Source organism: Rattus norvegicus, chromosome 3 (genome assembly GCF_021556685.1).
Source record: "Rattus norvegicus strain SHRSP/BbbUtx chromosome 3, alternate assembly SHRSP_T2T, whole genome shotgun sequence".
In the NCBI taxonomy this organism is placed as follows: domain Eukaryota; kingdom Metazoa; phylum Chordata; class Mammalia; order Rodentia; family Muridae; genus Rattus; species Rattus norvegicus.
Window position 1 is genome coordinate 88,588,903 of NC_141536.1, and position 25,795 is coordinate 88,614,697.

The 25,795-nt window shown below is 43.6% G+C and overlaps 1 long non-coding RNA gene and 1 pseudogene across 1 annotated transcript; one reads left to right on the forward strand and one right to left on the reverse strand.

Moving 5' to 3' along the window:
• Window positions 1-1,479: 1,479 nt before the first annotated feature.
• Rps8-ps15 (ribosomal protein S8, pseudogene 15) lies at window positions 1,480-12,701 on the reverse strand (annotated as a pseudogene).
• A 2,486-nt stretch (window positions 12,702-15,187) lies between these two features.
• LOC120101453 (uncharacterized) lies at window positions 15,188-21,087 on the forward strand. The gene is made up of 2 exons (XR_015684520.1): window positions 15,188-15,410; window positions 20,671-21,087. It is a non-coding gene; the product is annotated as an uncharacterized LOC120101453 (long non-coding RNA).
• The last annotated feature ends 4,708 nt before the right edge of the window (window positions 21,088-25,795 follow it).

Genomic DNA, 25,795 nt, shown 5'->3' on the forward strand with positions numbered 1-25,795 from the left:
CAAATTATGACAAATTAAGTAGTTGCTGTAACTATAGTACTCTGAGAATGCTACGGGGATAGAGGAACCTAGATTCTAAATTGGCCATATCAGTCACCAAGTGGCTTTCACATAGAATGTTTGGGACTAAGAAAATAGTACCCAACCCCAAAGCTGCTTAGTAACAAACTTAGAAATGGGAATGTTTGAGTATAGAATTTGAATTGTTTATTCTTTTAATTAATTAATTCATTCATGCATGTATTGTACAGCTACTAAAGAGTGGGCACATTTTACACTCTGGGTTTTTAAATAATTAGCCATAACAATTCCACCACCACCACCAGCCCTACCAGCACTAGTCCTATCATCAGCATCATTCCCATCATGACTATCCCTATCATCATTACCACTGACCTACTTTTGTCTCTGTCACTGTGATAAAATACCCTGATAAAAAGCAACTGGGGGAGAAAAGGACTCATTTCCACTTACACTTCTGAGTCATAGTCCATCACTATGGAGAAGGTAGAAACTTCAAACAGCAAGTTGTGACATATCCACAGTCGAGAGCAGAGGGAAATGAATGAGCACATGATCATTTGCCTTCTTGCTTGCATGCTCTTGCTTCGCTTGATTTCTCCACTCTTACAAAGTTCAGTGCTCCCTGACTAGGGAATGGTGTCACTCACAGTGGGCTGGGTCTTTCTCATATCAACTAAGTTATTAAGACAATCCTTTATAGACATGCCATAGAGCAAATCCACATAGACAACTCCTAATCGAGACTCTTCTCAGGTCGTTCGAGGTTGTATCAAGTTGACAAAGCTAACATCGCAACCATCATATACATTGTCATTACTGTCATGGACAACATCACGGCCGCTATCACTGCTATCATCACCATCACTTTCTGTCTCCATAAACTCCCTTATTGTCAGGCTTGTAAAAGTTAGTCTTAGCACAGCCAATCCAATGTTGTCTAGTTGTCACAGAAACCCTATTGACAGCAAATTATCATTTTACAGATTTAAACGAACAAAATTCCCTGAATCTTGCAAGGGCAGGTAACTAATTCAAAACCACACCTTTATTTTACTTAACAAAATTTCCCATCATCAAGAAATATAAAGACAGAAATCTTTTGTTTCTTCCTAATTACTGATCTGGGAAAACCACTAAACCAATGGGAGTCCAGATTAGTATTTACTTTACCTTTATTCTACTCACTTTCATTTAAGAAAGATAAAAGCTGTAATGGAGTCTCACTAGATATATAACCCTCTCTGAAGGCCAAGCCCCATGCCCAGCAGTAGATGGCCAACACAAAACTAGCTCAATGGTTGCTGTATAATTTTGTCTCATATTGCTTCGTGTTCTCTCTCTCTCTCTCTCTCTCTCTCTCTCTCTCTCTCTCTCTCTCTCTCTCCTTTCTTATTATGCTTTGTTTGTTGTTTTGTTTGCCTGTTTGTTTTCTTTTTTTTCCATGAGCTATGACATTTATTTGCCTTTCCGGGCTTTGATCTTCCGCAGATAAAACTCCAACTCCTTGCCTTCGAGTACATAGCCATCTGCTCTGCCACACTGGCCTGGTCTTGAGACAATAAAGGTGAGAAGCTTGCCCTGCTGGAACTGCTCCTCCAGAAGACTGCTGATTTTGGCATTCTTTTTCCTTTCATCATATTTCTTTTGAATTTTCTTTGATCGTTTTTAAAATCTCTTCCTCCTCAGGAGTCAGCTTGGTCCCCTTCTTGCGGCCCAGGGGCAGTGCATAGTGGGACTCGTACCATTGTCGGTACGGTGTGCTGTCAATAAGCATAAAGCAATTCTTCACCAGGGTCTTAGTGCGGACGAGCTCGTTATTGGATGCATTGTAGACAACGTCAATGATCCTTGTTTTGCGAGTACAACACTCAGAGCCCCAGGAAAAATCCCCACATCCAATTTCAGAGCACGGTACTTCTTATTGCCTCCTCGAACTCGAACTCGGACTGTGTGTATGCGGCGAGGGCCAATCTTAGTGTTGGCGGCCGGCCTTCCCAGCTCATACTTCCGCTTCTTGTGGTAGGGTTTTCTCTTACCCCCGCTGGCTGGAAAGAGTGCCTGTTCGTTTTCTAAAGAGAGATCTAAAGAGAAATAAAGGCATGGAGTTGGGTCAGTGGGGAGGCAGGGAGGAGTTGGGGGAGGGAAATTGTAATTTGAAAATATCACATGGGGAGGTAGACTGGTGTTAGACAGAGAGTGGCACATGGTGATTCTCACAGTTTTCTTAAAATGAGAAAGGCTTATTGAATAGCAGAGACTCAGATGTTGACTGCTCATCAGACAATCTGAAGTTGGGGAGTGCTATCTTTTTCCCTATTGAATCATCACAAGATAGCTGTGTGCTCAGACTAGACATGAACACCCTTCCCTTTCTTATGCCTGAGTGTTTAGTCAGTTCCTGCACTCCTTGCAGGATATTCTTTGGTTTCCTTTTTCTTTTTGTTGCTGTCGTTACTGTTGTTCAATCCACAAGACACAGTTCCTTCTCTGATCCTGAAAATGAATTCCTGACTCTATAATTTTATGTTGTGACTCCCTATTTTCCATGAGCATGGTCGAATGATCCCAGTGGCAGCCTGATCCAAGTCCAGCCATGTTAGAGCTGTTTGTGAAATTCAGAAACACAATGTAGCTGAACATACATTACAACTTAAAGGCTGTGGGACAGGTATATTCCTCCACCCATGCTTATAGAGAAGCAGGAGAAAACAGAAGGCAGAGAGTAGGGGACAAGCAGAAAATATGTCCTCATTTCTGACACTTTGCAGGTTCCTTGACTACTGTGGGGCACCCAAACCCTTACCACTAATTCCTTTCATTCTGCCTCTGTTAGTCCACATTAGTTTCTGTTGCTTACAACCAGAAAGACTTAATGAATAGAAGACTATCACTCCACCTACAGGTGGTAAAAACGTTAAAGGACATTGTAGAGCTGCCCGTTGCTGGATCTGAACTTCAGGATTTGACTGTATGTCTTAGGTCTTCTCTTGCTCCTTTTGTGACTTGCTCCCTCTCAGCTCTTCTAACAATGTCACATTTTACCCCAAAATCTCATTGACTCACTGTACTGTGACAGAAACTAGATTCCAGAGTGATTTGCCTACAGTTGCAAGCTGATCCAAATGAGTAGCAGATCGTCTGTCTTCCAAAACCTTTGTCAGAGAGCCTCTTTGTGCCTGGACATGCCTAATAATCTATTTCAAAGGCAAAGCCTTCCACCTGGCAGACAGTAACAGCTTCTCTTAGAAACACCCAAAGGGTAGAACTTCTGGGCTCCCATGCAGAGGCATGAGCCTCCAGACAAGTCCTATTGTGGCTTAACATCAATACTTATGGAAAAAGAAGAGTTTCTGGGACTAGGAGAAGCCAGGCCAAAGCCTGTATCACTGGATACCATTCCCTGACCATAAAAGCCTGAATCTAGATGCTGCTGCATGGCCGACAATGAGATTTGTTGAACTAAGCTCAATCAGGAAAGGATGTGGGCAGGGAGGGCGGAGGAGAGAGGAAGAAAGATATCTCTGGTGAGTGTGATTGTGATTGTATAAGAAGGTAGAGGATAAAAGGCAGGGATAAAATCACCATGATGTGAAGGAAAATAGAGCTTTGCAATCATCAACTAGGAATGTGACAGATCCCATCACCAACCAGGGTGCATCTGTGAGCAGTGCACAGACTAAGCACTGAGAGACAAAGAAGAAGGAAGCCTGCCTTCTCTCCTCCAAGAGTGGCTGAGATCCAGGCTGGCATGCCAGGGACCTTCATTAGGTCAAGAGTGTTTGCAAGTCACCTCTGTATTCCAGGCCCTGCTCTAGACACTTGTGTTCCAACAGCTCCTAGACAGGCTGGTTTCTCTTTGTTGTTGAGGAAGTGGGCCCAGGATAACTAATCATTGTCTGGGGAAGGTTGGTCTGAAGAGGTAATGCTTGGACCACACTTGCATAGAGATGAGAGAAAATTTTGTCCGAGTTCACTGCAAATGCAAAGGCTTGCTGTGAGGGTTGTAGCTGGTTTGGAGGCAGACAAAGCTCATGTGGCTGGAGCAGAGGAAACAAACACTAGGACATGAACTTTCCCAGTTTTGCAGGCCATGCTGGGAGGTTTGGATTCAATGATGGTTGCAATAGAAAGACTAAATGGATGAGACCTAAAAGTTCATGGTGACCTCTTAGGTCACAGTTATAAGAAGGACACCAAGACTTTACCACACAATGGGCAAAAGATCCCTTGGAGGATTAATTATGTGCATTAGGTTTGCAGGATGCAAAAATGGTAACACAAGGGCTAGGCAGGTAGCTCAGTGGTATAGCTGTTACCTGGCATGCACAATATCACGAGCTAAATCTTGAGCACAATGAGTAATCTGATCATGAGAGGGGATTAAATTGTATTAATTAGAATGGTCTTGGTAATGCCTCAATAGCAACAATAAAATTTCAGTGATTTAACACAGTGACCAAAGATGATTCCTGCTAAGGCAATTGTGACTTACATGTAGACTAGGAAATCATTAGCATCACATTAGCATAAAGTAGTAAAGAACCTAAGGTAAGCAAGGGTCTAAACTATGGCATATTAGGAAAGTCCAATAATATTTCAAGGCAGGTTTGCAATGTACTAGACAAGAAACTGTGTATAGGGCCAGGGAGATGGCTCAGTGAGTAAGGGTGCTTGCCGCCAAGCATAACAACCTGAGTTCAATCTCCCAGACCCTAATGGTGGAAGGAGAGGACAGTCTCCTCTAAGTTGTCCTCTGACCTCCCTACCGGTACTGTGGTATTTGTAACACACACAAACACACAGACACATACACATACCACACACACATATACACGTACACAAATACCTCACACACACAAACACACATACACATACATATCACACACAAATTACTACACACATGCACATGTATACATTCACACCACACACATACATACCACATACTACATACATAAACACCTCACACACATGTATACATACACATATACTTCACACACACAGACATCTCACATACACACATACCACACATCCACACACATGCACATATTTATACCTCTCTGTTTCTCTATCTCTGTCTCTGTCTGTCTGTCTGTCTCTCTCTCTCTCTCTCTCTCACACACACACAACTTGAAAAGAAGAAGGAGGAAGAGGAGGAGGAGGAGGAAGAGGAGGAGGAGGAAGAGGAGGAGGAGGAGGAGGAGAAGGAGGAGGAGGAGGAGGAGAAGGAGGAGGAGGAGGAGGAGGAGGAGAGGAGGAGGAGGAGGAGGAGGAGGAGGAGGAGGAGGAGGAGGAGGAGAAGAAGAAGAAGAAGAAGAAGAAGAAGAAGAAGAAGAAGAAGAAGAAGAGGAAGAAGAAGAAGAAGAGGAAGAAGAAGAAGAAGAACCAAAGGATGATGATTCTGAGGATGGCTCTTAGGTTCTGATGGCTGAATAGTTTGACTACTCATCCTTTATCTCCCTATCCTCTTTCTTCCCCCCTTCCCCTTTCCTGATCTCACCCCATCCTCATTCAGTAAGTCCCTTTAACTGAGACGTATTATTCTCAACATGTCAACTAACTCCCAACATCATTTACTTAATGACCTTGGCTGTTTACTCCATGCATTTGAGCTTAAGTTCCTTATATAAAGTTTTTTAAGTCCATTGGTGAGAGTCAAAGAACACAATGTAGCAATGTGTGTATTCAATCTACTATAACAGGGCCCAAAAATAGTGGGTATTTCTGACATATTCTTTCTCCAAACTTAATCTTTTTGTGTCTTTCTATGTACTTCTCTGTCCCATCTCTCACCTCGCTTCCAGATGGATTTCTCTTTTTGTGTGGTGGATATAATTTTGGTATTAATGAAGTTTGGTTTAAAAATGTACAATGGCTTTAGCGCATGGATATTTTATGTTGGGGTCACCTTAAACCTGTCACCACTCCTGAGTAGCTGGGAAGGTAAGCTTGGGTTGCTAATGTCTCTGCAAATTACAACATGGCTTCTAAGTTTGCTGGGTCATTTCTACTTGTGGTAAAAAGAAAGGAACATGGAAATCCTCTTTGTGAAGCTTCCATGGGCTATGTCTGTTGGTGAGACCATCACTTCCTATACATATCATTGGTCAAAAGCCAATCACAGAGCCACAACCTTCGCAAGCTGGGGGTTGATCTCTGAAAGGAGAAGAAGGAAGGAGGGAAAGGAGGACAGGTGGGAGGGGCAGGTGAGCAGGAAACTGAAAGAAGATAGTGTGAGATTATGGATGAAGTTTTTCCTTAGATAAATGAAAGCTTAATGGAAGAGAACACCAAAGGAAGGAAGGAACGGAAAATGAAAGCTCCTACCTAGTATGAAAAAGTTCAGTGACTACACAGGTAGACAGAAATTTATATGAGTTCCAGAGTGTCACCTGCCAGCTTCACGATGATGGACATTTTGCCTGTTTTACCAGTGAGTGTCTTTTGTTTCCTTCCTCACAGCTGGATTGTTTTGAAGTGCTTTGCAAACATCACATCTTTCAATCTGTAAATATTTCAGGATGTGTCTCTATGAGACACAGGCTACTTAAAATAACATAACCACCATCTCATCATCACATCATTGGTCATTCTACTTCTTACTCATGGAAAAGTTCATTCTTTGATAATTTATGCATACATCATACATTTTGATCTTGTATATTCTTATTATTTTAATTTTCTCAGCTAGAGGTTTCATGTAAGTAACATAAACATAGATAGACCATTATGGAAAAGGGCTACTACCTATGCTGTCCTTCTGAGAGCATTCTGCTGGTCATTTTTTGTTAGCTGGTACTTTGATGTGTCATCTGTGCCTAAAGAAGACCAGAGTCCCTGTTGCCTATGGGTCAGGAAGTTTAGCTAATCTTTCCTTGTCCGTGACGAGAACAAAAGAACTAGGAGAAATTGTAGGGAAAATCCACATAAGAACGAAATCGGCTTTCACGGTTATGATACCCAAGCCAGGCCTCCTCAGTAACAGCTTCCATCCTGTCTCCAGCCCTAGAAGGCTATGCCCTTTCCCTGCCTATCCTTGTTTGGGAATAGAAAGTTTACTTTATTCTGCTCTAGTGCTGTAAAGCAGGAACACCCAGGATGGGGGAGAGGAGGTCCTATACCTCTTCAGACAAATGAGCCCAAAATAGCTTTGCTTCACCCCATGAAGAAACCACCAAAACGCCTGTACTGAGCACCAATCAATGGGGCACCTGTGGGTGGCAGGAAAAAACCAGAGTGCTCTCATTCTCTCAGAAATTGCTCCTCTGTCACATGCCCAATCTCTTCTCCCTTTCTTACTTTTCTTGTTATCATGACAACACAGGCAACAACAGCATCTTTAGGAAGAAAGTGTTCACTCTGGCCTACAGTTTGTGTATTCAGCCCATTGTGGCTGGGACGGTGTGTTACCAAGAAGTGAAAGCACAGACCAGTGGTCACTTTACATGTGTAGTCAGAGATAAATGTTAACTCTCAGCATGGTTTCTTGTTCTTATTCTGTCGGGGGCTCTGACCCGTGAAATGGTATCACCCACAGTTAGAGTGAGTCTTTCTACCTCAACTTACCCAAACTATAAACTCCCTCAAAGAATGACCAAAGATTTGTTTCCAAGGTACTTCTGGATCCTGCCAAAATGATGATCAGAATAATCTATCGTATCCCCTTCTCCCACCCATCCCCGATCTTCACCACCATCCCTCAGCTTCTCACTTTCCCTGCAGACCTGTCTCTGGACTTCGATCCCCTCCCATGAGTTACAGACTGCATGTGACTATTTTGGGGGGCTTGAAACTTGCCCTTTCTGCTGCATCTGGGTTCGTGCTGTACAGCCTGCTACTTCATCAGCCTGGGTTTGTCCCTTTCTCTTTCCCCACCCACAGAGTCAGCTCCTGGTGGCCTCATTTAGGCCCCAGATGTGTCTCTATTCTCACTACTGCTGACTAGATGGGTGGCTCTGGTTCAGGCTTAGGACAGCCCCTTCACGCCACTCCCTTGGGAAAAATAAGCAAGCTTCTCTTGGCCCATGCTGATCAGGAAGAAATAATGATAGGGTTAAGACTAAATGCTGGTAATGCCTCACATTCTGGGACAGGCTAAACGGTGAATGGTTTCACAGGGCCTCAAGTAACACAGAGCACGGAGTTCATTATGGATGTTATCAGCCAGACACCCAGAGAAGAGCTCTCTCAGGATATCTCCATTAATTCTGGGTTAGAGGATTGGCTAATGCCACTTAAAGAATCAGAATATCAGAAAGGTTAAGTGGATGGCCCACACTCACATAGAAGGAAAGCCATTGAATGTGATCTCACCAAAAAGCCTCGCTCATGACATTGTGATGCTAGCCCCTATGGATGGCGGACAGGGGAGGACAAAGTAACTGTGCCACCTTTTCTGTCATCCGAGAAGTTCTCTCCTTCTCACCTCCATATTTGCCTCTCATCCTGTTCGTTACTCACTTGAATTTCATTTCCTCTAGAGAAGGGTTTGTGGTGTGTGTCTGTGCCTTTTCTCCATCCTGTCCCCTGCATATCTCTGCCTGCACCTCTAGGATGCTGACAATGACCTGGTCAAGCTCCAGAAATCCTTGTGGAAACTTCAGGACCTAAGTGATCCAGAATCAGGGTCAAGATTTCCCTTTCTGTCATGCTATGGGAACCTGTCCTCAGAGCTCCACTGTCTGATTCAAGTTGAAAAGTGAGCCAGTCCAAAAGAGGAAAGTTGGGGAGAGATAAGGAGAAGCTGTCTAGAGTTCAGACTTCTTGAAAATCAGGCGATGATCTGCATGTCTGATGAGGATGAGCTGTGTCAAGGAATAACAAGCCTCCCTCACATACATGGTTCCCCTTCTTCCACCACTGAGATAACTGGTATACACATAGGCATGCATGTGTATGTATACACATACATACACATACATACACATACATGTACATATATGTACAAACATACACACAAAGATGAACAAAATCACAGATGCGCATATATACAACTACATATACACACAAACATTTACAAACATAAACATATACATGCGGGCGCGCGCGCGCACACACACACACACACACACACACACACACACCAGCTTTTGATCACAGTGCCTCCAGCATGCCTCTACTTCTCTTCTGAACAACTTAATGCCTCTGGGATGCTGAATCCCTCTGGTGGGATGAACCACCTTTATCAGAGATCCCCTTACTGTTAAAGGTTAGAACTTTACTTTTGTGAACCTCCTTCCAGTTTTCAATTACATGTGGGAAGATGCTTTTGCCTGGAAGCCACAAGGTATACAGATTGTCTCCTTTCCTGTTTATCTTTATTTAGAGTCTTTTTTTGTTTGCTTTGCTTGGAATCTGTGTTTTTCCAAGGCAGGTCTGTCCAACTAGGATTTCTATTGCTGTGACAAAGCACCAGGACTAAAAGCAAGTTGGGGAAGGAAGGGTTTATTCAGTTTACAGCTTTGTGTCACAGCCCACCATCAAAGGAGGTCAAGGCCAGGAACTCCAGACAGGACCTCACAGGCAGGAACTGAAGCAGAAGCCGAAGAAGTGCTGCTTACTGCCTTGCACCTCATGGCTTAATCAGTTTGCTTTCTTATACAGCCCATGATGGAAAGCCCAGGGTCAAAAAAAAAAAAAAAAAAAAAAAAAAGGACAAGGTATCACACTATTTCTCAAGTTAGTTGGAATAATCCTCCTGCCTCAGCCTCCCGAGATTACAGGCAAGAGTTATCACTCAGTTTATTTCTATTCTTCATTGCTTAGCTTTCAATGCAAATCTCATAATTACCATTTTTATTTGTATCTAGCCTCCTATGGACTAAATATTGCATAATTCATTTAAATAGATCCCAGAGGACGTACACTGAAGTTGCTTCCTTGGGCTATGATGGTCTGGGAAACTTTAATAGAAATATTTATGCATGCAGCTTTGAGCCTCGTTTAGATTATCCTCTCAGACAGCTGATAAGGATGGGGATAGTGGATGAACAGTTACAACTACACAGCCAATAAAGTCAGTACAAGAGCCAAATTCCCAAAGCTAGGTAGGGAGGCACAAACTTGTAGTCCCAGCTCTGGAGAGGCAGAGACAGACAGTGCCCTGGAGCTTTCTGGGCAGGCATCTGATCTAAGCATAAGAGCCCCAGATCCCATGGCAGACTTCGTTTCAAAGAACAAGGTTGATGGCTTCCCCAGGAATGACACCTGAGAATGACTTCTGGACACACTGGTACTTGAGTAACACACACACACACACACACACACACACACACACACACACACACACGTATCAAGGGTCAGTCTCTCAGTAGGGGGTAGAACCATCATTGCTGTCTCAGACACACTCAAGGAGTTGAGATGGACAGGACAGATGATCTAACAAAACCAAGACTCTGAAGGAGAGAAAGGGAAGCCGATGCTAGGTGGGAAAGCAGTCACTTCTGTTGGATACCACCAAGCACATATTTGTAGGTTGATGTCATTATGCAGGTGAAGGCAGACAAGATAAAATGGGGCCTGTCCTTGGATGAGAAGGGAGGCAGGAACAGAGGTTTTAGAAGGAAAGAGAGAAGCAGAGGAGGAGGGGGGTCTGGGAGAACACGGCGGCAGATGATAAGGTTCTTCTCTGTGCGTAGATACAGGTTATTATGAATATTTTTAAGGGATGGGTGTATTCAGGATTTTGTGCTGTCTAGATGGGCAAATTATATCTTATCAATTGGATCAGAGGTTATTGTGTGGTGTGTTCTTTCATGTGGCGACTTAATTGAGTTCAAGAGAAGGTGCAGTGGTGGGACACACCAAGCCCACCACAGAATTGGGATGTGTATGCCTAGTGTGGTAACATCCCACCAAGGGAACTGTGAGTGAAAGCAAAACAGAATGGCAGGGTGCTGTACTGGAATGGCTCACAGACTGCCCGGGTCTGAGAGTACTTGGGGGCTAGTTAAATTAGCACCAGTTCCTATGGCCTGTTGGAGCCGGAACTAGTGAGAAAGTGACCGCCTGGTACATGTACCATTTAGTATTTACCATAACACATATTTTAAGGCTCATGATCTGGAAGATGTCCTTCTTTCTGTGTTTTCCAATCTCTGAACTCCAATTTCCTCATCTGCCTTCTGCAGACGAGGTCAGTGAAGGATGACGCTTCCATGACTGAGATAATGAGTGTAAACAGTGTGGTGCCGTCCATGCACCTGAAGGATATGACGGGCAGCATGCGAGCTTGCCCTGTCAGGTCCAAAGAAGGTGCACTTCAGACTTGAAGCAGAAATCCTTGCATGGAAACTGGAAGCCTCCCCATAAAGGGTTTACTGCACTGAGGACCTAAGTTTGGACCCCCCTAACTGCCACATAAAACTCAGGTGCTGGTGCTATGTATCTGTAAACCAAGGGTCAGAGAAGGGCAGATTCTGGGTCAGCCAGCCTAGTCAAAGGGGTCCAGGATCACTGAGAGACCTTGTCTCCAGAAGAGTAAGGTGAAGAGTGATCGAGGAAGACATTGAACACCAATCTTTGCCCTTCATACACACACACACACACACACACACACACACACTCACACACACACACACACACACACCCCTATGAGAGACAGCACTGAACGGGAAACAGGGATAGAGACAGACAGACAGAGAGTGACACAGACAGATTTTTTTAAAAAGTGAATCGCATTAGGCCAACAAACATGTAAAGATGCTCCACCATTCTCACAGTTAATATGGTAATGGAGATGAGGAACACAGTAGGTTTTTGTTATATCATTTTATTTACTCCTTACCACAACACTGTTCTCAATTTGGGAATAGAATCAGAAAAGGAAGCCATTTTTTTTTGGTTCTTTTTTTTTTTTTTTTGGAGCTAGGGACCGAACCCAGGGCCTTGCGCTTCCTAGGTAAGCGCTCTACCATTGAGCTAAATCCCCAGCCCCAAAGGAAGCCATTTGAAGTCATACAATTGGTTACTAGAGAAAATAGAATATAATTCAAGCCATTTGGCTAGTGCCTCATTGACCAGATTTCAAAATAGTTGCCAAAATGACTAGGCATATACTGTGCAATAGTATTTTAACCTTTAACTAGCTCTTCAACCTTTAAAAGTTGCTCTATGAAAGAGATAGCATTATTTTTGTTGAAAATGAGGAATGAGACACGGGTACCATAAGACACCTGTCCAGAGCCATACAACTGGTAAATGGCAGAGGTGGGGCCTTTCCTAGAGGCCATAATTAATGCATGCCAAACCCACAGGATCTGTGTCATTTGTCTCATCCATGAAATATTAAATTTCTGTTTTGGGGACCAGGTCAACATTTTGCCCATGTTGTTACTGAGAAGGGTCCTTAAGCACATAGATGCCTGGGGACTGACAGAGTGCCAGAGCTTCTGGGATTATTTATGTGTAAGAGGACAGTGCTGCTGCAGTGAGAGACTCTCCACTCCTGAGAGACTGAGAAGCAGCGATTCAAGGAGCTTGTTCAAGAGAGCAAGCTCAAGCTCAGACGTAGTCCTGAAGCTCCTTGGTGCCCAGTCCTTGTTGTAGTCCTGCAGCTCCTTGGGTGGAGAATTTTGAACAAGTAGCTTCTCCCACTGGAGCTTCAGTTCCCTTATCTGTGACACGATATTGATGCCACTTTCTGAGCTGTTTCCAGGAGACCATGTCAGGATCTGCCTCATTGTCTAGTGTGGCTTGAGTGCTGGTGGCCCGGTAGCCTGGTGGCTTTACTGCTCTTGCTGTCGCTGCTAGTATCCCTGTCTTCACAGGAGAAAGTAAGGCTAGCCACCCAGCTCCGGGACAGACATTTGTTGTTCATGCTTTTGGCACTCCTCCCTCCCTGAAGCCTCTAGCAGCAGCTGCCTTAGCCTCACAATGGGCTGTTCAAAGCACCTTGACCACAGCCTGCTGCTGTCCCTGAAGCAAAGGAGAAAAGAAAAAGGGAGGCAGAGAAGAAAGTTTTCCTCAGGACTTTCCCAGAGCCTGAATCAATTCCTCTCTACCTTCCCACCAACCCACTCCAGGCCCTAGTTTCCTAGGTACCCGTTAGTCATGTGTTCTGTATCTAAAGCTGAAACCGGCAGCTGTTAGCCACTGGTTCTGACTATTAATACCATGACTGAGAAGCAGAAGGTCAGTGAGCTCAGGGCTTGCATTGAGACAGCCACCTCCGTCTCTCAGTTAGGGGGACAGGAAGCTGGAGACAGCTTAGCCATCTGCAGAGCCCAGGGACCCACAGCTTGCATGAGGTGCTGACTGTCAAGGTGGTGTTCAAATTTCCACATCAAGATATATACCATCATTCACCTGGAATCACAGACTCCCCTCAGCCGTCAAGACTCTTACCTGCTCCTAGAATCTGCCTGTGAGTTTGCAGGTGCTTAGTCATGGAACATGGAGCTGGCAAAGACTTTAATCAAAACATTCCATTTCATAGGTAAAGAAACTGAGGCCCTGAGGGATGAGATGACTAGGTAAGGATAGTACCTGAGTCAGGAAGGGCTGGGCAGGAATATCTTATTGTAGACAGTGAGCCTGGGGCTGTTGCTTTTGGCAAAAGCAGAGCCCACCACAAAAGTCTCACTAGTGTGGAACTACTACGTGATCCACCTGAAGCCTGGGAGCCTAGAACACGGCGGAAATTTTCCAGTGCTGTACACCCTTGACAGAGGGCCTGCCAGAAACCAGATGGATAAAAGGATGGTCAAGCAAAAATGTGCACTGATGTAGAAAGATGTGAGTCCACGTGTGAAAAGAGAAGCAAACGCCCCAGGTAGAAGTCATCCTGAGGCATCTCTTGGATAGAGTGCATAGAAAAAAAGAGACAGAAGGAATAACATTTGCTATTAGAAGGCAGGATTATGAGAAGCCTTCCCCTCACTCTTTGTTACATGTATTTTCCACTTCGAGACCGCCTGATTGGAAACAATTTTAAAAGAATACATAATAAGTAGGCAAGCAGGCCTGGGTCCATTGTCACCCTCTCAACCACTAAGACGGGCTTGACTTGCTGCAGCTTGCATGACCTAGTGCCCATTGCAGGACGTGGGAGTGTTTTCCTTTCCAGTGCAGTGTGAACAAGCTCAGACCTGAGAGCAGGAAGCCACATTAATTTTGCCGAAGCCTGGGAGCTGTAGTTCCAGTCTGGAGCACTCCTTGGTCTATAGTGTCCTCCAGGGCAGGAAAAGGTTGCATCCCAGGCCCCGGCATCAACACCTGCTCAGCTGAGAGTGATGAGTTGGGGGCAGAAGCCAAGGCTGAGGTTTGAGAGTCAGGAGATGGGAAGAGGGAGTGAAACCTCTCCAAGTCCCCAGCTGTGCCATCAAGAAACTTCATGGCCAAATGTGATCTCTCTCTCTCTCTCTCTCTCTCTCTCTCTCTCTCTCTCTCTCTCTCTCTCTCCCTCTTTCTCTCTTTCAAACACACACACACACACACACACACACACACACACACACACACACACACACACACGCCTTATTCATATTTCCTCACCACTTGCCCAATACAATGCTAAGACCCTCAAGACTGGCCCTAACCTTTCTGCCTAGCCCATGGAGGCTACTCCTCTGTAGGAGCCTTCTGCTCCTTGCTGACCAAAGGTGAGATGCTAGATTTTGGGTCTTCAATGTTCCTCAAAGTTCCGTTCGTAAAGTTCCAGTCTTCAGCTTGACACTATGGGGAGGTGGGCTCTTTTAGGAGGTCTTTAACTTGTTGAGGGCATAGCCTTGGTGGAGTAATGACACTGCTGCTTGGCTTTTTTGTTTGCTTGGTTTTTGTTTGTTTTGCTTTGCTTTTGTTTTTTGTTTCTGTTGTTGCTGCTTCTCTCTCTCTCTCTCTCTCTCTCTCTCTCTCTCTCTCTCTCTCTCTCTCTCTCTCTCTGTGCCCCCACCATGAACGGAACAGTTTTCCTTCACAATGTACTCTCTTGATGGTGTTTTCAGCCACCTGTTCTCCAAAAGCCTAAAAGGAACAATAAACCCAGAACCAATCACCAAGTAGAATCTCCAAAACCATAATCCAAAATCAACCTTTCCTCTCCCTAAGTCGACTGCCCTGGGTTTGTGAGACAGTAATAGAAGCTGAAGAATGCACTGAGGAATGGTGGCTCTTGCCAGATTGCCATGGAGACCAGAAGTTTGTTTAGGCAGGACTATCTCCCCAAGCCACAGACCAAGTCTTTCCTGCAGCGATGCCTGCCTCAGACTCCATCTGGGATCTATTATTTCCTGGAGCTAGGAATCCTGGGGAATAGATGCTGTTCCCTATAGACCTGCCTACAGAGATACCATGTTACATCAGAAGGGGCCTGTCCATTGGAGCAGCTTCCCTTCTCCCACACAGCTGCAGAGGGAACTAGTGTACCTAGATCCAAGAGCATCATGGGGCAGGTAGGCAGAGGACTTAAATCCTAGCTCCTCTTCTCAGTAAGCTGTGTTCTCAGGCCAGGACAACACTTGAACCTCCATAGCCCTGCATGTAAAGTGAGTCTTAGGGATTCTGATAGAACGTCAATGGATCTAAACCTCTTAACAGTATTGCCCTCTTGCTGCTTCTTTGTAGATTCCACAAGCTACTCTCTCTCTCTCTCTCTCTCTCTCTCTCTCTCTCTCTCTCTCTCTCTCTCTCTCTCTCTCTCTGTGTGTGTGTGTGTGTGTGTGTGTGTGTGTGTGTGTGTGTGTGTGTGTTTTCTAGGGATCAAGCCCAGGGCCTGAGGCATATTAGATAAGTGTTTAGACATCCCTTTTCCTAGATTTTATATTTTTAAATGGCTGGAAAAAATCAGGACAAGAGCAATAGCTTGCAATATAGAAAGTATAATCTTGTGTAATTCAAATTTCAGTGTCCATAATAAAGTTATATTGAATGCAGCAGTGACTGAGTGTTTATTGCCTATGGCTGCTTTATTGCGAGGACAGCTGAGTGGTGGCCACGTCATACAGAGTGCGAGCTATTTACTGTGTGGCCCTTTATACAATAGATATGCTGAGTCCTGACCTACTCTGGATCACAGTAAAAGTGTCAACAAAGGTTTCTTCCCCTTTTCCTATGACTCTGATCACCTTTTCTCAAGTTCTGCCCACTGGGTGCCTTTTTAGCTTGTCTCGTGCACAGAATGGCGACAAACATTATCCCTGTTGTAGAGAGCAGGGAGAAGTATGTGTGTCCAGGAGCATCCATTATCCTTAGGTTTGAAGTGAGATCAAGTTGTAGAGAGAAAATCATTCTGCTGCTAACTGGTCATGTGGCCTGGAGAAAATCCTTTTGCCTCTCTAAGTCTCAGTGTCCCTCATCTATAAATTGGGATTTTGATCATAGCTAATGTTCATGTTCCACATGTTGCAGCTAGACAGTGTTCCAGTCACACCTTGTAACCTATTTAACCTCTGCAGTCCTATGAGGTAACTTATTCCATTACTCTACTTCTGACAACAATCAAGAAGTCAAGGCCCAGGCTAGCCTCAAACACATGTTCTCCTGCATTAATCTCCTGAATGCTGGGATTATGTGCACCACCATACCCAACTTCAAGTGTGTTTTGATATATGCATACTTTATAGAATGGATAAATTAAGCTATTTACCATGTGCATTACCATATTTTTTTGAGGTAAGAATACTTAAAATCTCTTTAGCAACAATTTTCAGTTATATAAAATTTTTATGACTGATAGCCATGATGTTGTAACATAGCTGTTTTGATCTTGTTCTTCTTGATGGAAATTTGTATCATCTGACCAACATTAGCCTAGGCCTTTGACTTGTCATTTCTGGCAATGATCAGTTGAATTTGTTTCTACGAGTCAAACTTTTCACTGTTGTTATCGGAGAAAGTACACTGAGAATTAGCCAGAATCAGTTTGTGTAATCCAAGCTTACTAAAATCATCCAAAGAATCATAACCAGGAACCAGTTTCTTCTCTCTACTGGGTGAATTTGGCTTTTCAAGATAGGTGAGAGTGCACAGTATTTACCTTTCCAAGGCCTAGATTATTGGTTTGTTTTGCTCATTATAACACATCTTTTGATATAGCCAAGGCTAAGTTATATTCTATCAATCTGTCTGTCTGTCTGTCTATCTATCTCATGGTGTGTGCATGTGTGTGTGTCTATGTGTGTGTGTGTGTGTGTGTGTTGTTGTTGTTGTTGTTGTTGTTGTTGTTGTTGTTGTTTTCTCTATCCATTTACCCATTGACAAACACAGCTTGACTCTAGAATTTGGTTATTGTGATTAACATGGCAGTGACCGTAGACTGTAGATGTCTCTTTTGACATACTTCATGTGATTTTAGGTATATACCCAACAGTAAGGTTGCTGGATCATATGATAGTTTTACTATTTCATTTTAAGGAAAATCTGTATTCCATATTTTAGACATTTTTACACTTTTTTGACACCTATTTAATTTGATAATCTATTTAAGTACATTGTGAGGAAGAGGAAGAGGAAGGTATAAAGTATCTGAATCTTTTGGAATAATGTTCTTACAGTAGTAGTACCTGAATGGGGAAAGAACACACATAGGGTAACATCCAGCTTTACCTGGAAATCTCTGTCCATTTACAAAGCCACAGGAATCCTCTTATGTCCTGTTCTCAGTGGCTTCTTTATTTCTTCCTCCCCACTGATTGGAAGCTAATGGCTACCTTCCCTCCAGGTATAGACTCTCCTTTCACTGTTTCCTGCCCTCCCCTGGAGAGATGGCTAAAAAGTAGCTCCTCCTCTTCCACTCTATGGTGTCAGCTCTATGTGCTTCCTACCTTAATTAGGACCAAGCTCTTCTGGTAGTTTCCTTTCTGAATTGTCCTGAGCTAAGTCCAGCCAGGACACTCTAGACATACTGGAAGAAACCTGACAAACATTGTCCACTCTATCCCTTCCTTTCCACTGTCTACACATTTGCAGATCCCGAACCTGCATCTCTCAGGTCGGACAAAACCCACCTTCTCTGGTCAGTCCTTTCTGTACCTGCATCAGGCTCAGCACTTTTTCCCAGCTTCTCATTCCTATGTTCACACATGGATGATAATTGAATGTTAAGAGCTGGGGCAGGCACTGTCTTGCCCTTTTGTGTAACTGATCCACAAGGCAGTATCTTGTGTATGCTATGAGCTCCTATGTGGATGGGAAAGTTGGGAGACATGTGTGACATTTGATTAATAGCTTGCCCTCTGAAATAACTGCAGGATGTTGAGAAAATTAATTAGGCCTTCTGGGCCTCTGAAGAAAGCATTATTTTCCCTGTGAAGTTATGAGAATTCAGAGAGATAGTACACAAAGAACCTATAACAGTGCTTGTCCCATGTTTAAACGTAATACATATTCAACACAGATAAGCTATTATTACTTTTATATCTTTGAATGAATATCTTGGCTTAGAGGGTTTCTAGAATGTGGCAACACTTTCTCCACAGCTTTGTCTAATGTCCTACACCAGCATGTGTGGTGTGCTGATGTCATGCCTCCTCCTCCACAATGTGCTCCCCCTGGAAGTGTGAGCCAAATAAACTCATCCTTCCTTAAGTTGCTTTTGACACGTATTTTGTGGCAACAATGAAGAAAGCAACTAATACAGAAGAAAAGCAATAGCTCAATTCCAATAGGAACCAAGGAGCTTAAGTTTGGATATTGTGAGTGTGCAAGGACCTCAGACAGGAGAGAGGAGAAAAGTATATCCAAAGACATGGAGCCCAGAGCCAGAGATTGAGAGCTTGGGAACCTGTGCATCACAGGAGGGATGCTCCATTCCTGGGAGGCTGGAGGTGGGATGGGAAGCAGAGATAAGTCTGCACAGAGACCCCAGTCCTCTTTAGGGCTCCTTGGGCAAGCCAGAACATGAAGGGCATGGTAAACTACAGAACAGAACATCTGTATAGTCATTGTTTGGTGTGAAGTCCCAACTTAACAGTACTTACTGAGCTCATGCCCTGGCACTACAGATGGGAGAAGCCGGTAAATTTATTTTAACATTGAACATTAAGGGCAATGATTGCCCAGAACAGGGAAGAAGGGGAGCTGGATGAATGTTAGGAAAAATGCATGGGGGAGGGAAAGAGCAGATGACTGGACAGGGCAAAGGGCCTTACCTGACATAGGGCAGATCAGAGTCTGCCTGAAAATGCCCTGCCACTCCCCCATGCAAAGCCCTGTGTGAGTGAAGAGCAAAAAGGGTCTAGCCTATGACCAACCTTTCCAGTCCCTGTGTAGAGGAAGTGCAGTGGTCAAGACTGGCCTGGAGAAGAAAGAGTAGCATTTCAGGGAAGTGCTGTGGGGTAAAGCTTTCCCTCGAGTCTCTGATTGTAAGAAAGAGCTATGATTTCCTCTTTCAGCACACACCCAGGACTACAAACACTCAGACAGACCTTGGAGGCAAAGCCAATGATGACTATTCTGGTGTCTGGGATTACAGCACTGGGTTTTCAATCCAGTTCTGCCCAATGCTGCAGCTCTGTTTTCTCTTTAGGGAGCACCCAGAGCTGGAAACAAAGGAGAAAGGACTGAACCTTAGGAGGAGAAGGCTGGGGTCCTCACTGAATCTTGTTCTATGGCTGGCAATATGAATTAGACATGTTGCACTCTGTCTAGGCCTCCATATCCCTGTCCATACAATGGGACGTCATACTTGCTCTCCCTAATCATTGCTAAGAGGGAAAGCTATGGTGTGAGCAGGGTGTCACTCGTGGCTTCCCCACTAAATAGGAGTTGTATGGGGAGGACTCCTTGGCATAGTTCACTGTCGTATGTGGAACATCGAGCACACATCCTTAGGATGTTTACAGGTGGTTTGCCGAAAATTGTGGAAGTGAGAGTAATGCAGATAGAAAGAGAAAGTTATGAGACACAGGAAGGAAGGACACAAAGATCTCACAGCCCAGAGTGTGCTTGATAAGGGTCAAGAATTCTAACTCAGGATTGGAGAGAGAACTTAGCGGTTAAGAGCACTGATTGCTCTTCTAGAGGACTGGAGTTCGATCCCAATCCCCCACACAGCAGTCCATTGTAGCTCTCGTTCCAGGAGATCTGATGTCTCCTCCTGTCCTCTGCTGGCACCAGGCATGCATGTGGCTCATAGGCATACATTCAGGCAAACCACCCACACATGTAAACTAAAATTAATCAAATAATAATCCTGACATCTACTGTAAAGACAATAACACAGAGACAGTATTTTTTGTAGAAAGGCATTTCAAATAAAAATATTTTAACAGAAACTTAAGCTATGCTTAAGGCTTAAGCTATGCTTAAGGCCTACATACAGTTTTTTCTCCTTTGCCTTCCTAGTTGCAAGCCTGCAATTTTCTAGCAACCTCACCAGACACCACATTGACAGTGAAAGACATGCCCCAAGTCTCTGTGCATTGCTTGTGACTCAGTGGTCTTATCTCATCATAATAACAGCCAATAAGACATCTCCAGGCATATCTTATTATCTCATTCATAGAAAAATAGGGGGAGGGGGCTTAGAAATGTAAGTTGAAAACAACCAAAATGACATAGTCTACTGCCGAGACACTACTGTGGGGCTCCTCTTTGAGAAGTGCACATCATGTTCTCAGGCATTACTCTTTCCCTGATCACCTCCTTCGTGTTTGCAGTAAACTCCAACTCTGCTTCTTCCTGGCTCACCTCGAAATTCATTTCTTTTTAAAGACAGGAATCTGGCTTCACCTGAGATCAAGATCCTCAAAGACTAAGGGAACACCCACCTCATGTTGTCGCCAGAGATGGTGTGGAGCTGCTAGCAAACAGGATATGATTTCTACGCTTCAGTGGACCCAGATTCTGCCCCAGCCTTATAATCACCTAAAATGACAAAGGCTGAGTCTACAGCTACAAAAGGAGTCATCTGATCAATAGTAGGGTACAGAGGAGCTTGAAGCTTCCTTTCTATCCTCTCACCTCTGGGGAGATTTAACATTATCCCCCTGGAGCCATTTCCCCATCTTCCCAGTGAGCAAAAATTCAGTTTACTCTGTTTTGGTAAAATTTAACAGTCAACACTACATTTCTCATCACCCCAGCATCCAGAGTACCAACCAGGACACAGTTGGAACTCCTCAAATAAGACTACTTTGGATTGAGATTCTGAAAAAGCTGACAGGTTCAGCTATAATTTTTGTCATTTGTTCTTCCTCTTGTTCCTGACTGGAAGGAAGAATTGATTGATGGAAATTTAAGAACTGTTTTGTGACCATGAGAATGAATGCCATCTGCTGTAAATGTACAAAGGCTCCCTTTGGCAGGTTTGAGCTGTGCCACACAGCCATAAACCGCCTTCCTCCTGAAAATTAGAATTCCTGCTTGTTGCAGTTGCTGTTTATGTTGGAGGAGGTGAAGATTAGGGTATAATCTGTTATTTGCAGATAAGCACAACTATAAACTACAGCCCTTTCCCTGCAAAGGCTTCCTTACCTTCAACTTGGGCTCTATGCTCACTAAAGAGCTCGCCACTCTATACTGTAAGAGCCAATCATCCATACGCATTCCCACCCGGCTGTAGGCTGAGTCTACAGCAACTACACATCCTGTGAGAGTTCTGTTGCATCCTCAAAGGTAGCACTCTTTCTGGTAATTCTGGCTTCTCTCACTGATTTCCTTGAAACCACAAATAAAAAACTTTGCACTCTGATTTTAGGGACCATCATTTGGCTGTTTTTGAAACCACTGTTAATACACGAAAAGACCAACTACTAAAGAGAGTCACCGAAAAGACACAAAACTCAGGGTGCACAAGCTTTGTGAATAATTCTGCTGACCTCCCACAGAACGATACAGTCAATTATTCCCTCCAACCTGCTACAGGCAAGATGCAGGCAAACACTTGGCAGATTCCACTGCCAGGTGCACTGAGGTATGGCACATCCCACACAGGGAGAGTTCAATTGATCATGCATAAGTGCATAAATGTAGCTAGCACGCATGTCCATAGTTGTCTGGTCATTTCCCTATCTTAATCAGACTTATAAATTGCTTCCTCCTCCATGGCTTCTGAATGGTTCTAAAAACCACCTCTTCTTCCTTGCTTTTCTGGAACTTTTCCCTGGAACTGTGTAGTCTTTAGAATATCCCAGAGTGGTTCACAGTTTTGGGGACAGCCAGTGTAACTTCACTTACATCCATTTTGAAAATCATGGGGACTCAACACATTACTAATGAGAATGCCCAGCCTGTGACTAACACAAACTCAGAGTTCATCTGTCAAGGTGACGCTGTTGGCAGTCATTTGGGGAAAAATCACAAATAGCATGCTAGGGCCGCCTGATAATGTCTCACAGTCCCTTTCTTGAGGGTTCACATCAGAACTACACTCTTAGCCTTCCCTGGAATTAGGTGAAACCATGTAGGCTCAGATCTTTGCTGTCTTTTCATCTACCAGAAGCACACAGAAGATGCCAAGCGTATAGAGGAAGACGGAACCACAAGAGAAGGAACTTGGGTCTTCAGAATGACTGCATGAAGTAGTGGTTTGTGGCTGTACTAAGCTCTAACTGGAGTGAGAATTAACCTGAGGGTTTTAATTTCCCAGTGTTTTGGAAGTTTGTGACAGCACGTAGCATTATTGACAGGTCAAAGCAGTGCCGTGGTTTTTCTCTTCTAGAACGCTGCAATGTTTGCTTCCCACTACAGCCACTGAAACTCATGACTATTGAGTGTGTCAGCCCCAGCTTCACAATAGAGAGCATCTGGGAGCTATGAGAAACTAGGAATCCTTGGACTTTGTTGTTGGAGCATCTGGTTCAATTGGGTGATGAGGAAACCACATCTTGGCTAATTAAAAAGGAGTGCTAGAGGCTGGAGAGATGGGTTAAACCTTAAGAGCATCAGTTGCTCTTGTAGAGGGCTTGGGTTCAGTTCCTCTTCTGGCTTCTGTGTACTACAAAGACATACTTTTAGGCAAAACGTCTCTACACATAATAACAATAGTAGTAGTAGTAGTAGTAGTAGTAGTAGTAGTAGTAGTAGTAAAATTAAAAACAAATTGGACTCCACAGCTAATTCCTGCAGAGGACTGCCAAGGTTAAGGACCATTTGTTTCAAGCAGGGCTCCTTGAACTAAGTGCACATGAAAGCATTTGAGGGACTTCTTGGACCAGCCTTTTGGTCTTGTCCCTACATACTCTGAACAACTATGGCACAGCTTGAGAATTTCCTCATTCCTACTTGAGTTCTATGCTATTGGTTCAGGAACCAAAATTTGAAAACATTTTCTAGATCATTGTATCCCTCACAATGACAAAAATGATAGCATTAGTCACAATAGTTCAGTGGATGGCTGAGTTAAACAGAAAGGCACAAAGGGACACATACCTAATAAGGCACAAATTCAGTTTGAGTTTACTTAGCTGGGCTGTCTAGCCAAGACATTCTAGAAGAACAGGAAGAAGAGACAATAGGCAAGAAAAAATGTATTACTTTGAGCTGACATGTGGAAGCAAATATTTACTGAGCACTTTGCATAGGCATATCATCATATAGTCAATCTCTGCTTTTACGGCCCGCTAAGGGGAAGTTCTAGAAGAAAAAGAATTGCAGATGCCTGAGACTCTAACCAGGAAAACTTAGTGAAATGGAGGTAACGAAAAAGTGTTAGAAAGAATAGTAAAAGCTAACACACACACACACACACACACACACACACACACACACACACAGAGAGAGAGAGAGAGAGAGAGAGAGAGAGAGAGATTTGTAGAGAAACTAGAGTTGGATTTGGCACCTCAAGGAGACATAGAATCATGGTAGATGGGGGATCAAAGCAGCTAATGATGCAGCTATAAACACTTTTGTAGCCATCTGACCAACTAGACTTCCTCTATCTCCCAAGCAGAATACAACTCCACTTGGAGATCTGAGTTAAAGTTCGCATGTGACTTTCACTTTCCATAGCATATAGCATATAGCTTCCCAAACACAGACAAGCTCTGTACCCAGAATAATCTACCTAATATATTTAGTATTATTATTATATATATATATATACACATATATTGTATATCATATATATGATAGAATGTTCATGGAGGTGAAAAGGGAAGGCAGGAATAGAGAGAGAGAGAGAGAGAGAGAGAGAGAGAGAGAGAGAGAGAGAGAGAGAGATGATTCCTCCCTTGGCAACAACCCACTAAATTTAGTACTTTACATTTAGTATAGTTTATGTGACTTTAATTTAGTCATTGATTCCACTTCTAAATCCACCAATTAATTTGATACTACATACTCAGAAAGCACTTTGCCCTATTTATTAGATGCTTTGTAAAAATACAGAGACAGATTCTTGTTATTATAGCAGAAAACCTGAGAGAGGGGGTTCTCTTGGAAGACATGGATTCTCTTATAGAACTGCAAGGGTGGCTGAACTCAGATTGCTGTCTGCACAGCCAGCGATGACACCCAAACTCATACCTTGTGATTTCTAATGCCAAGATAAGCATTTTCCTGGGCACAGAATATATACTATAATTGTGATTTGGTAGCTTCTGGGTATTATATGACGCTATCCCAGCTGCCACTGTTTTGCAGAATTCTTGAGTTTGCTTCCCTATGCTTGGGTGCAAGGGAAAAGTGCAAAGTCTGCCCATCAATATTACCTTAAGGTCAGGTGGACTGCGGGTCCATAAGGATGTATCAGAACCAGGTGGGCCTCAGAAGTACTTGGTCACTTTCTGGTATATGATATCTGATTGGTAGAGTCCAGATCACGTGTAAATGACCTTGTTGCAAGAGAGTCTTGGAAGTGATCTTTCCTTCCCATTTAGAGTCATAGGTAGGGGCTGGGGATATGGGGTCAGTGATCAGCACTTGCCTAGCATGCACGAGGTTCTGGGTTTACTCCTCAGAACCTCAAAAATAAATGCTATTAAGTTGGAAACAGAAGAAAGAAGCCTTGATTCCAAGGAGCTATAATTATCATGAAAGCTGTACATTCCATAAATTGTAATGCTCATTATCTGTGAGAGTTTAGGCACAAGACTAATCAGAATGATCCAAGAGTTGAGAGAGAAACTGTTTATAAAAATTTCATCTCCTTAATGAAATAAACAAGGAACAACAAGGTACTATGTGGTCAATAAGAATAGGAAGCCTTGCGGTGGGTCAAATGGAAAAAGCAGACCAGGGACTCCTGTCTATAAGAGTGAGAGGATGCTTCTGAGGCCCATCTGGTTCTCCTGATACATCCTTATGGACCCACGGTCCACCTGACCTTAAGGTAATATTGATGGGTGGACCTTGCACTTTTCCCTTGTCTTGTATCAATGACACAGGGAGACTACTCAAGATGCCTCTCAACCTCGTTTCTCCAGGCTTTCTCTAAAGCTGTAGAAAGACATTTTGGAAGTATAGCAGAAAACTGAATTGAGTTGGTTTCTCCAGATATAGGCTCAGTGGATTATGGATAAGAAGACTGTAGGTAAATGCCCCAATATTTTTTAGGCTTTGTGAAACTGTTCTAAGGTACAACTAAACTTTCCTCAGAGTCCCCAGGTGATTACACGTCAGGTGCCACGAGGACATGTTGTTGTCAATAAACCTACAGGTTTTTCCCTCCCTTCTGCTTCTTGGAGTCAGTTTCCAAATCAGCCACCCCAATTCAATTTTTTTTTTCTCAGAAACTGCCTTCCAAAGGGCCCACACTTAGTCGCAGTTACTGGCCTTTGACAGAAAAACAATAACTTCTAATATCCGTTGGCATGAAAGGAGCGAGGAGACTAACAAACTTTATCTCCACCACCTGGAGTCTTGCCAGGTTTGCTTCAATACCCATTTCCCGTGTGGC